This window comes from Ixodes scapularis, unplaced genomic scaffold (assembly GCF_016920785.2).
Source record: "Ixodes scapularis isolate PalLabHiFi unplaced genomic scaffold, ASM1692078v2 PGA_scaffold1__304_contigs__length_218370807, whole genome shotgun sequence".
In the NCBI taxonomy this organism is placed as follows: domain Eukaryota; kingdom Metazoa; phylum Arthropoda; class Arachnida; order Ixodida; family Ixodidae; genus Ixodes; species Ixodes scapularis.
The window spans coordinates 160,407,221-160,419,734 of record NW_024609846.1 but is presented as its reverse complement, the minus strand read 5'-3'; the positions used below and the strand labels follow the sequence as shown (position 1 = coordinate 160,419,734).

Genomic DNA, 12,514 nt, shown 5'->3' with positions numbered 1-12,514 from the left:
TCTTACAACTACCAAACCCCCTCGAGAAAAGAATTGAGCAGTACAGTTTCAATGAATACTTTTACATATAGGAGTATACCTGGGGACACCGAAGTTGTCCAACTACACTCTAAAAAAAAAAAGTTCCACCTTACACCCTTTTGTCCCATATAACGCACCCCAAAACTTCAATTGGACGTACAGCGCACTACAGATGAACAGACCTCCCTAAATTTTATGAGGAGCTTGATAACGGTCCAATGTAACTTATGTAATAGCTAAATTACGTATCAAAGGCCACAGAAAGAAACGCTGAGGTTTTGCAATAAGAACTACAAAAAAAAACTTGTTTTTTTGGGTTTTTTTTTTTGTAGTCAGTAACACGTACTTTTGCTATTTGAATAAGTTGTACCCCACGGCTATCAAGCCTCTCGCGGAAGTTAGTACCGTCAGATCGAAGTTAGTGTGCTGTACGTCGAACTAAAGTTTTGGGGTGTATTATATGAGACAAAGGGTTAAAAATACACTCTCTTTTCCAGAGAGTGTATCTAGATAGGCACATAATCAAGTCCCCTCAATTCGAAGTTTTGTAAACTTCAAAAACTCGCTTGCTTTGCCTTGTCAAGGTGCACATCGACGATCTCTTTTCTAGCCATACAGCGTATCAGCCCTGTTCCACCAGTGAATTTTCCCGTGCAAACAACACCCTTCTAAGGCGTTCACGCACCTTACTAAATATATTCTCCATAATATAGGTGTGGTAGACAGCCCACTGTGTGCAACGTGCTACAAAAAAAAAGCTTTAACATTTGCTTTATTTGGAGGATTATGCGATTCTATGAGTTGATTTTTCACGAAAGCTCATAATATTTGCCATTACAGCACTGGAAACATGCCAATGCATTTCCCACTGGATCCACCAGGCCGACGCCTTAAACTTCAGCGGCTCGTTCTCAACTTGCTGGCCTCTTCCGGATTATCTTATAGGTTATAACAGCCAGATCTTCAGCATGATACGTCCTGCATGGAGCAGAAAACGCTCTGCTGTGTTCGAGCCAAGCGGGTGAATCTGTGGTTGCAAGTGCGTGTGTAAGTCTACGATCGTGTTCCTTTTTTTCACTCTCATCCTAAATTCTATTTCTTTTGTAGTTCTTGCCCTCATTTTCCTTTGGTCTACTATATCTCTTTTATTTTTCTTTCTGGTGAAAAACTGTTCTGCATTCCCTACAAGAACAACGTCTCCCACACCTCAACAGCACAGTGCACCCCCATCCCAAGATTTCGATGTCGTCTGTGAACCTATATCTGCGCTACCATCTAATTGCTTAACCTTCAGTGGCCATTGACAAACATTGTTTTTTTATATTAAAAAACAAATTATAGTGTATCCTTTAAACTGAAATAGCTAGAGCATGCATATATTACACGTATCCTGTACAACGCTGTGGAATGTACGTACTGGCATAAAAGGGTTCATTTGTGTAATTCCGTATTTACACGAGTTGTTAGGCAAAAAGCCGAGTACGTGTGCATTCGCTTTATATGCGTTTTATAAAACATAGACTATTTGCTTGTTTGGGAAATCATGAAGGTCATTTTCAAGAAACGCGTACGTCTGCATTTCATTGAATCAGCGACACATTCCAAGTGCACTCCTTTGGAGGGTTTCTGCGCAACCATACTTTAACGGTCTAGCATCAGTTGCTATGTTCACGTTTTCTTACATCAATGAGGTATTACTCAATACCCAATTTTACAAGTTTTTTTTTTTTTCGGTGCTGGAAGAGGCAAGGGAGCGAACGCGCGGCTTTGGAAATGGCCCTCCATTTGCGAGTTTCCGTAGAAACAAAAAGCCTTATGCTGAACACGGCTCCCGCAGGAAGCCCCGGATAATGAAATGAACGCCCTATCCCCCAACGGACCTTTGATGGTTGCGGAAGGAGCGCGCAATCGAAGGGCTCACCTTGCGCACCTGCGAGTGGACGGAGTCCGCGCAATCAGAGCGTCCTTCGAGCGGCGGGCGATCTCCCCCGATGACGCGTCCCTGCGCCCCGAGGGACCTCCGGCGCATGTCTTCTCCCGCCCGTCGCGGGCTACCCGACACCGATCATTCCGTAGCTGGGACGCCTGCAGCTGGCTCTCGTCCCCGGCGAAGACTTTCGTGTGGCTCGCTCTCACTACGCGTTTGACGCAAAACTTCGGTCAAACCACTCTCCCGTCTTCGTTTGGGAGCATCCGCTCAAGAGCGGCGGCAGACTTTTTTTAGTGGTCGCACTATCCACTATGAGATGCGTCTGTGCCCCGCTTCCCGACACGGCGGACGGGGGTCGCGATTACCGCGACAAGTGCAGTAAGCCTAGCTTATGATGAGCTCGAGAAATATTGAGCAGTCCTGCGTTAATCCACGGTAGAGTCACAGCGGTAGCCGCGACACGTCGCGGCGAAGTCGTTTGGCATCGGCGTCCATACCTGGGTAGTAATTCAATTACTGTAATTGAATTACTGTAATTTAATTACTTTCGGCTAAAAGGAATTGTAATTGTAATTTAATTACTTTCTAGTGTCAGTAATTTCGAAATTTCAGGCACAATTACAATTACTTTCACAAGACCTTGTTGAGCCGATGGAACCTCTTTGAAAGCCTGAGCGCTCGCTCAAGCGGCCTGGCGCTCGGTGACACACTCGCACACATAGACACGCATGCACATACACGCACAACAAAAACAGTATTGCATTGTTTGTTGTTTTGTCGTTTACACTGCGGGCTGAGAGACAATCCTCTTTGGAGTCTACCTCAACCGCGCCGTGTGGCGCCGTCTGCGGAGCGAGCAAAAAATAATAACGTAAACGTGCTAAAATATTGAAGAAAAAAAATTGAGCTTCAGCTTTGAGTTGAGCTTAGAAATTTTAATTGTCTATGTTTGTCCGTTGTCTTCTTGTTTTTTTCCTGCCAGTTTCACGCGTTTTTCTTCCAGTACTGTCGCGTATTTTTATCTTTGTATTATTTTTAAGTTTATTTCCTGTTGGTTTTACTTCGGATATTATTTGCATCAGCATTTGGAGACCGACCTCGCACCTGTGAATATTGTCACCAATGATTCGGAAGCCTGGATTCGGTTCTTATAGATTTTTGAGCCATTATAATCTCAACTCAATGTAGATAATTTACAATACCATGATGTTTGTATGTGAATGCAGTCGTATTAGCGCGTGTGGATTAATACTTGTAAAATATTCATATATGACTAATTGTCACATTTTTATTTGCCGAGCTAACAAAAGTTTGTCAACCCAATTTTTTCGTTAGCCGTCGGTCGTCTTCCAGCATAGGAACTAATTTGTTATTATTTATTAAAAATATAAGAACGTAGTACTTTATTGCCCCACACTGTCAATTTCTATCGTGAATTTAACAAAATTCATAAAAGGAAAGTACAATACAAGGCATTTATGGAGCGATGCTTAAGCAACCTCAAACATGAGGGCAAGGAATGAACAAATACGTTGCATTCTATACAACTTGTTTAAAGTTATATGGCCCAAGTCGGGTCGCTGTCAGAAACAAGTAATTGTAAAGTAATTTCATTACTTTTGAAAAGTAATTTGTAATTGTAGTTAATTACTTTTCACGTAGTAGTAATTGTAATTGTAGTTGAAGTACTTTTGAAGCCAGGTAATTGTAGTTGTAATAGACCAGGGGTGGCCAGGCTGGCCTGGCCCGAGAGCCGCAAACAAAACCACGGAACTTCTAAGAGCCGCGGGGGGGGGGGGGGGGGGGGGGCAAACTTAATTTTTGTTCAGAGTCTGACTGTACGTATGGGGGCACAAGGCTGTTCGACTGTACGTATGGGAGCACAAGGCTGTCAAACTGCAAGCTGTAGCGTGCTTTATTCTGAAATCCTTTCTTCTTTTTTTCACGGGGAAACGCGGAAAGGGGCGAAGGGGGGGTCTCCTTACGAGGGATCCGCGAGCCGCACTTGGACCAGCAAAGAGCCGCATGCGGCTCGCGAGCAGCGGTTTGATTAAATTATATTCTGAAAGTAATTTACCCATGTATGTCGGCGTCGCGTTCACGCACCTTGGGCTGCGTCAAAAAAGCGTTACGAACAAAATAGACATCTGACCATTTTGTTGCGAAAGCTTTTGTTTCTTCAGAGCGTGTGAAGGCGCGTCTCCCCGCACGAACTCTTGGCACTGAGGGTGGCTACGACGGCCTCTTGTTATCGGCTTTCCTTTCTGTTTTTTTTTTTTTTTTTTTTTTTTCAGAAGGCGCGTGCAGTGGGCGTTGGGTGCTACAAACATTCTGTGCTAACACCTCCAAGTCGCGCGCGGAAGACCCAGGTTCGATTCCTGCGGGCGGCGAGCGATCTTTTTTTAAGGATTTGGCAACATCGACGACGGACACGCTATACTTCGTCTCACCCTACGATGGACTAAAGGCAAAAGCTACGGACCATCAGATCCAATCACGAGCCACTTAGAAATTGTGCGGTATTTCGCTTCGATGCACGTAACGGTGCCCGCGTCTTGGATCACTGGGGCCCTAAACTCGTCCAACACAAAGTTGGAGCCGAAAGTTCGCAGAGCGCGCTGATTGGACGTTGGCGAAAAAAGCGCGAAGTCATCGTCGTGATAGACCAATCGGTGCGCTCCGTCAACTTCGGCCCCAACTTTGTGTTTGACGAGTTTAGGGGCCCTGATGAGCGGACGGGTGGACAGTGGTTTGAATCGAAGAGCACTGAGTGACACAACAATTTTACATCGCAAAGAAAGCCACGACATATAGGCTCTTTGCAGCATCGAAGCTATAGGAATGATGCGTCGCTTTTGGATTCCAGCATTATTCGTCCACCCCTTATCAATGTTAAGCGTGTCATAGTATAGCGTGGAACGTGATTGGACCTGGTGGCCCATGGCTTTGGCCTTTAGTCCATCGTAGGATGAGCCATAGTATAGGTTTACTACGGAAACTACAACATCGACAACAACGATAAAAACTACATCAACAACGGACGTCATTTCCAGTGGTGGAAAAAACCCCAAACAGTCATTGCTGTAAAAAAAAAAAAAAGACAGATGATAAACGTCTTGACCCAGATTAGGAATTTGCATAGGAACACTTGACATGTATTGGCTCGGCTATCAGGGTTGTTTTGAGCCTCGTCATTCGCGAAACCGCTTCCGTAGATCGCCCGTGCACCTGCTCTGTGCACGGACTGTTGGGTCGTTAGCGGCGCGATTTCTAGTTCCATATCATATATTTTATATATGATATGAAACTATATCATATATGTCGGGGGAAGGGGGGGGGGGCGCCTAAGAGGCGTTGGAAATGCTTGACGAAGCGGCAGCCTCCTTTCCCCGTCATATCACTCAGCGATTCAAACAATAAAAATCATGCATTGATATAGCACTCTGCACAATCTAAAGCATTATGGCAAAGCTTAAGAACTCATGAATACAAAACACACTTGCGCAGAAAAAGAGATCACCCCAGATAACTACAAAAATTCAGTCATGTGCCTCTTTAACGTATGTATATATTTATTTATTTATTTGTTTATTTTACCCTCAGGGCACAAGGGCATTACAAAGGGGAGTGGGGAATAATGTTAATAACAATACAAAAAGGAATGAACGTAAAAAACTCAAACAATAGGGAACATGAGGTTGGCAATAGAAGTACAAAAAAAGTGCGTGGTCAGTTATTGATGTTAGAGATGCAGGAAAGTGGTTCCAATCATTCGAAGTTCTTGTAATAAAAGAAGCGTAATAAACGTTAGAGTAACAAGAAGGTACACCAACTTTGTTTCGATGATCAAGGCGTGCTGAAACAAAGTATGGGGGATTATCATTTGCGTTTTGAGGTGAGGAACATGGTGATAGGTTTTATAAAAAAGGGAGATTCAAAAAACCATGCGACGAAGTGCGAGGGTTGGAAGTAATAATGTGCTTTTCAGTGATGTTACGCTTGTGTTGCGGTTATAGTTGGCCAACATAAAACGCGTAGCTCTGTTCTGAACTCCTTCAAGTGAGTTGATGTGGTAGATGGTTGAGGGATCCCAGATGGAAGCTACATTTTCGAGCTTAGGCCTAACTAGTGTTTTATGAAGAGTCAGTTTTAATGACAATGGAGCTAGAGGAAAGTTACGTTTGAGAAAGCCATACATTCGGCTAGCGTTGCTAATCACGCAGTTAATATGAAGTTTCCAGGAAAGGCCGTCGCTTAAGATCACGCCTAGGTACTTGTAGGAGGCCACACGTTCCAGGGGTGTGTTGTGATACATTATCTTGGATTGTATCCATCAGATTGGAAATGCCATTTAAAAGGACGGGACGCATCCATGTAAACGCAGACGCTGGAGGCGTTAACGTGGATCCGACCTTAGCACATCGATCACTGTATGACGAGCACCGTTTGACGCAGCAAGTGGCTGCGTCCATCATACAGTGCTCGGGTTCCGTTGCATGAGCCGCATTTAAATATCGTCACCGTAGGAGCCGCAAAACTTGAAGACAAAATCCTGGAAATCGCATCGTTGACAACGCCAAAAGTGCGATCGCCACAGCATCGAGTTTTGTGAGGCAGAGTGAAAGAAAACGTCCGCTTTCACCCTTAAAATTTTCGGGTGCAAAGAAGCTAAACACCAGCTAGAATAATCAAAGCCTGTGCACTGGAGTTTTGACGTCATCGCAGAGAGATCGACCAAAAACACCGATTGGACACGAGTGCTCCATCGGCGTTCTACTCGGTCTCGTGTCCAATGAACGCTCCGAAGGACGCTCGGTATCGCGCTTGGGTCCAATCGCCGAGTTGATGCCATCCGACCGCGGTGAAGTTCCATGGAGGAACAGGGGAAAGTTCGAAGGGGGCCTCGATTATTCTAGCTGGTTTCGGTTTACTTGGGTCCCGGTTCCAGTAAGCTTGTGCAAGACGAGAAACATTCTTACTCCGTTGTATAGGCAGCCGGCAACGGCCAGGTGGCGCCAGCAGGGTGAGAGCGCACGGTTATACCCTGTCTCGTTGTAACTTGGCAAACGGCTAACGATAAGCCCCACATTGCGTGCCGAAGACTTCGAAATGCCGACGTATACGAGCGCAAAGCACACATATTGGAGCATGACGCAGCGAAAAGCCTGATACTTCTTCGGAGTTGAGGCGCACTCCGGTGATACGCAGTCACGTTCCGATTGGCCCACTCGGGACGCAGCTTTCGCTCTACTGGCACATTACGCGATCACGGCTTCCTGGGATACCCAGTATTTCTTGCTTCGAACACTAGGCTCAGCGGCGCCACCAGAGTAATAGCTCACGTTTGAACAATGCAGCCGCCACTCCAAGGGGTACCCAATATTTCTTGCTTCAGTCGCTAGATGGCGCCAAACCAAACAGCATTGCAGGTTGCCTATAGCCCTTTAAGCTGACACTGAGCTGGCATTGGCTTGAGAGAACATCTGAGGGCTCCGCGATGAAGCAGCAGTTACGTACAGATTGCCCTCAAGGACAGCGCGGCTATTATTCGATTCCATGTTGTCGCCACAACCGCCAAAGTGTAGGTCGATCTTACCCACTGAGTGTTGTCCACGAATGCGTCGCAGGCCCTGAGCACCAAGAGGGCCCGCGTCAGTTCCCATAACGTTCTGTGCTTGTACGCTTCGGCATGGTTCCGAAAATTCAGTTGGACGCCGACGCCTGACAGAGAGCGACAAAACGTGCGCAGCATCTTCCCGCGACAGTGGGTGCTATGTGCGGTCACGCGCCTTGCGGGTCGGCAGTGTCGCATTGCGCGACGCAGACCACGATAGTGGAGGCGATATTCGAAGCGTCGTCGGCCGACCCATTGAGAGATCTGCTGACCCTCACCGTTAGTTTCCCAGGGCCGGTTTGCTCATCTTGCGGCTGCGGCCGCGGCCGCGGCCAGGAGGGATTTTTACGTCACGTGACCAGCTCCATGGGGACAAGGAAGTACCTAGCGTCCCTGCCTAATGGCGGAGAGATCCGCACCGCTTCAAGCACAAAAGCCTAATTTCGCTCGCAGAAACTGATTGCAGGGACTTTCAACTGGAGTCTAATTGACCGCTTCTTTATACTGTAGGAGCGGCAGGTAAAGTTACAGCCAGGGAGGGCAAATATGAGCCAAAATAAAGAGAAAACCACACGAGATAAAAGCGGTAGCAGTATTTTTATATACCTCTGCCGGCGCCGCGACTCGCACCTTCTGTTGTGGTCGAGAGGAGAAAGAAGAAGACGCCGTTTCGAACGGACGCGTTTTCATGTTCTCCGCTGCAAGTCAACAATCGGCCCCAGGCCGGGGAAACCCTTCTCCTTCTGGTTCATATGCAAACAACGACTTTCAAACGATGCAACCGGTCAACGCTGCAGCCGCACCCGCGGCCCCAGGAAAAAGCCAAGCTCAGGCGACTAGCCAAGATGAGTATCGAATCCTACTTCCACGGTTTCCTCCCGGAAGCTTGCGCATCAATTCTGTTTTTCTTCATGCCGACATGTCGGGCAGGCCCTACCGTGCAATTGATTTTCGCGACGGACTCAAAGACGCCATCGAACTCCGAGAAGTGTTGTCCCCTGGACAGTTCCAAATGAGCCACGTTTGGATGGTTACGCTAGTGAGCTCTGAAGCCGCGGAAAAGCTCAAAGCAGCAAAAGAACTGACGGTGAAGGGCAAAAAGTGCATGGTCATTGACCCGAACTCAAAAGACGTTAAGCTCAAGCTCCTTTGGCTTCCGTCCTACTTAGAAGATAAGAAGATTGCTGAAGCATTGTCGCCAAATGTTTGGAACCGTGCGTAGCGTCTCGAGAGAAAAGTGGCGAGTGCCAGGCATGAAAAACATGGAAACGCTGAACAGGGAGGTCTGTCTGACTCTTCACGACATGGCGACATCGGAAGATATTCCCCATCTGCTCCGAGTTGCCGGCATACAGTCCCTTCTGGTCATGTCCGGGCGACCACCCTTGTGCCTGAGATGCAAGGAAGTTGGTCACATACGCAGGCAGTGTCGCACCCCAAAGTGTGCGCGTTGCAACAGATTTGGACACGAAAGTGACGAGTGCTACTCCAGCTATGCAGCCGTGCTACGGGGCTCTGGCACAGAACCAGATGCCAACCAAGAGTTCATGGATATCTCCGAAGTCGTAGACGCCACTGGAGAGGTTCTCCCAACTCAAGCCGGGTCTGCAGAGATCGGACCTCCTATTTCCGATAAGAAGGAAGATCCAGCTGTCAAGGAAGTCTCAGAAACACCACAAACCAGCTTGGAGACAGAGAATGAAGGAAAAGACTTACAGGAAAGCAGGGACAAAAATACCCCGCTACCACGGAAGTTAACTCAGCAGCCTGCAGATCTTGCTGAGAAGCCGACGACGTCAGAAGGCAATGACGACCTACCGGATTCAATGGACGTGACCAAAAACAGTTCCAAGGACACTAACGACACCAAACGAAAACAAGATGCACCGCCTGACACCACCGCCGCGAGTAAGCGGAAACCTACCTTGCACCCAAGCTGCTAGTGTTTAAACCCAAATCCATAACCCCTCTTCTCTCCCTCCCCTCCTTCTCCATCTTCCCCTCCCCCTTTCTCTCCTCCCTCCCTTCTAGTTGATGGCCCTCGTTTTGCAACACTAAATGTTAGAGGCTTTAATTCTAGAAAAAAACAATATCAACTGAAACGTTTACTTGAAGATAAGGAGGTTGACTTCCTTGCCGTACAGGAAACAAAGCTCTCAACAGATGAACAGGTAGAGCGTGCCCTGGAGCATTTTCTGCGTGACTATAAAGTATGTGTCAGTCACGCTGTTGGTCACTATGGGGGCTGTTTACTGTTTATTAAGAAGTATTTCCAACTGTCTAAATTAATGGTCACCACAGACCTCTGTGGCCGCTTCATTATGTGCGACCTTCAAGTCTCTGACATAAGGTGGAGAATTATATGTATTTACACTCCGAATGAGGTTAATAGCAGAATTGTATTTTTTAATAACCTGCGCCCATATTTAATTTCAGATAGAATGTTAGTTCTTTTAGGAGATTTTAATTGTGTTTGCAACGAAGCAGATAGAACTCCATTTAAACCGCGAATTGACCAAAGCGCACGTCTACTGCTGGACATAGTTGACGAAGGAAATCTTTTTGATGTTGCCCCTTTCCAGCTGGAAGAAAACCACCTGCAATTTACACATTTTCAGAACTCCTCTCACGCGAGGTTAGACAGAATCTACTGTTCTGTAGACCTAATTAACACTTTAAGTGGTTACGTGGTAGAACCAGTATTTTTTACAGATCACTGCATGGTATTAGTAACTGTTGGGAAGAAACGAAGAAAAAAGAATATAAATTGGAAGTTATGGAAACTAAATGTTCAATTATTAAAAGATAAGGTCTTTGTAGCCAGTACGAACGATCTAATCAAGCAGATAGGAGAAACAACCGAACATATATTTGTTAAATGGGAGCTCCTTAAACAAGAACTAAAACAGCTAGCAATTGAGAGAGGTACCATTATTAAATTTCAGAAGGCTGAGACACAAAAAACATTGCTACGTAATTTGCGTGTTCTGGTAGAACTAGAATGCCAAAGTCCTGGGCAAGGTTTGGAAGATATAACTCGAACGAAAGCCGAGTTGGACAAATTTCACCACGAGCGTTATCAAGGCGCGATTGTGCGCGCCCGTGCTGAAAACTTTTGCTTAGGAGAACAGCCAACGAAAAGGGCAATGGAGGAGGAAAAACGGTATGCGATATCTAAAGAAATTCATGAAATAGAACAGAACAGCCTTATCGTTACAGATAACGAAACTATAGCACATGTCTTTTTTGAACACTACCAAAATATATTCGGGATTTGTCCTGCCTCGACAGATAACGAATATCTAGATAAACTAGTCTCTTGGTTGCCTCAATTAGAGAAAGAATGCAAGCAAGAAATTGAGACCCCCTTCACCCTAGATGAAGTAGAAAAAACAGTGAATGCCCTTCCAAGAAGAAAAACGCCAGGGCCAGACGGCATCCCTGCAGAATTTTATCAACTACAAAAAGACACTTGATGTCCCATACTGCTTGAGATTTTTCAAGAGGCCTACAAAACCAAGAGTCTTCCCCCCTCATTTTTGCGAACGCATACTATAGACCTTTTTCGCAAGGGCGCCGCCATCTTGAATTGTCGTCACTTCCAGTATGGGCGAAAACATTGTTTTGCCGTCGCCACGCCAACAGAAGCCATTTGGGATATAAGCGTAACCGTCATGCATTCTCGTTTTGCCTCCCTTCTGTTTTTTTACTGGTTACAGGTTGAAACGTTTTATTATTTTTTCGTCGCCCATACCGGATACGCCTATTAGGTGACTGGGGACGAGATTACACGGAAAAGGTCTATACTTATTCCCAAAACCGAGGACAAACACAAACTATTACAAGTGACCGGCTATCGGCCCATAACGTTATGTAATGTGGATTATAAGATTTTTGCTAAACTCCTGACAAATAGATTACAAAGTGTCATTTGCGGTCTCGTTGGAGATCACCAGACTTGCGGGATTCGTGGACGGGCCATTCAAACAAGTGTACACATTGCGAGAAGTATGTTAGAGTGTGTGACCAACAGTAGTGATCAGATTGCAATGGTCCAAGTTGATCTGGCGAAAGCTTTCGACCGTGTCAGTCATTATGTTCTTTTCAAAATTTTGTCTCATATTGGTGTTGGGGATATTCTACTTCAAGGTGTACAAATGTCTTACAGTAACTGTTCCACACGCTTAGTCATAAATAACGAAGTCACAGCAAGTATCCCAGTCCGTTCCTCAGTTCGACAGGGCTGTCCCTTATCGCCTTTACTTTTCACTTTATATCTTGAACCCTTATGCCAAAGTATACTGAGAAGTGAGAAACTTCATGGCTTCACCCTGTGCAACACCGAAGTCAAAGTACTGGCGTATGCAGATGATGTCGCTTACTTCTGCAAAGACAAGAACAGTGTGTCCCATGCTATGGAACTCACACACAGGTTTTGCGAGGCCACTGGAGCCTCAGTGAACCTAGAAAAGTGCCGAGGTTTCTGGCATGGAGCTTGGGCCACGATGCCAGAACAATACGAAGGCATCCAGTGGAGTTGCACTCCGTGTGACTACCTAGGTGTGCCCTTGAGGCACTTCCAGAATAGCAGGTCTTACTGGTCCGGAATTGCGACTGGCTTGGAGAAACGAGCCAAGAACTGGACCCACAAAAAGTTGTCCATTTTTGCACGTTCGACAGTCTGCAACATTTTTTTATCGGCGAAGTTGTGGTATGTCCTCCAAGTACTGCACTGTGCAAGGATAAATATACAGAAGTTGCACAGGGTGTTTAGTGCTCTTGTCTGGAAGTCCTCCTGGGAACCCATGCGTCGTGATAACTTGTTTCGACGTGTATCAGAGGGGGGACTAGGCCTTCCTCATTTGTTTATTCGCCAATTGGTTTCGCGATTTCTTTTCTTACGAGACCAGGAACTACCTTTTCTTCGAGATGTCATTCAGAACAAGCTG

General features: G+C 46.1%; 1 pseudogene; it reads left to right on the top strand.

Moving 5' to 3' along the window:
* The first annotated feature begins 8,854 nt into the window (after window positions 1–8,854).
* Window positions 8,855–9,529, top strand: LOC121835979 (annotated as a pseudogene).
* Window positions 9,530–12,514: the final 2,985 nt, after the last annotated feature.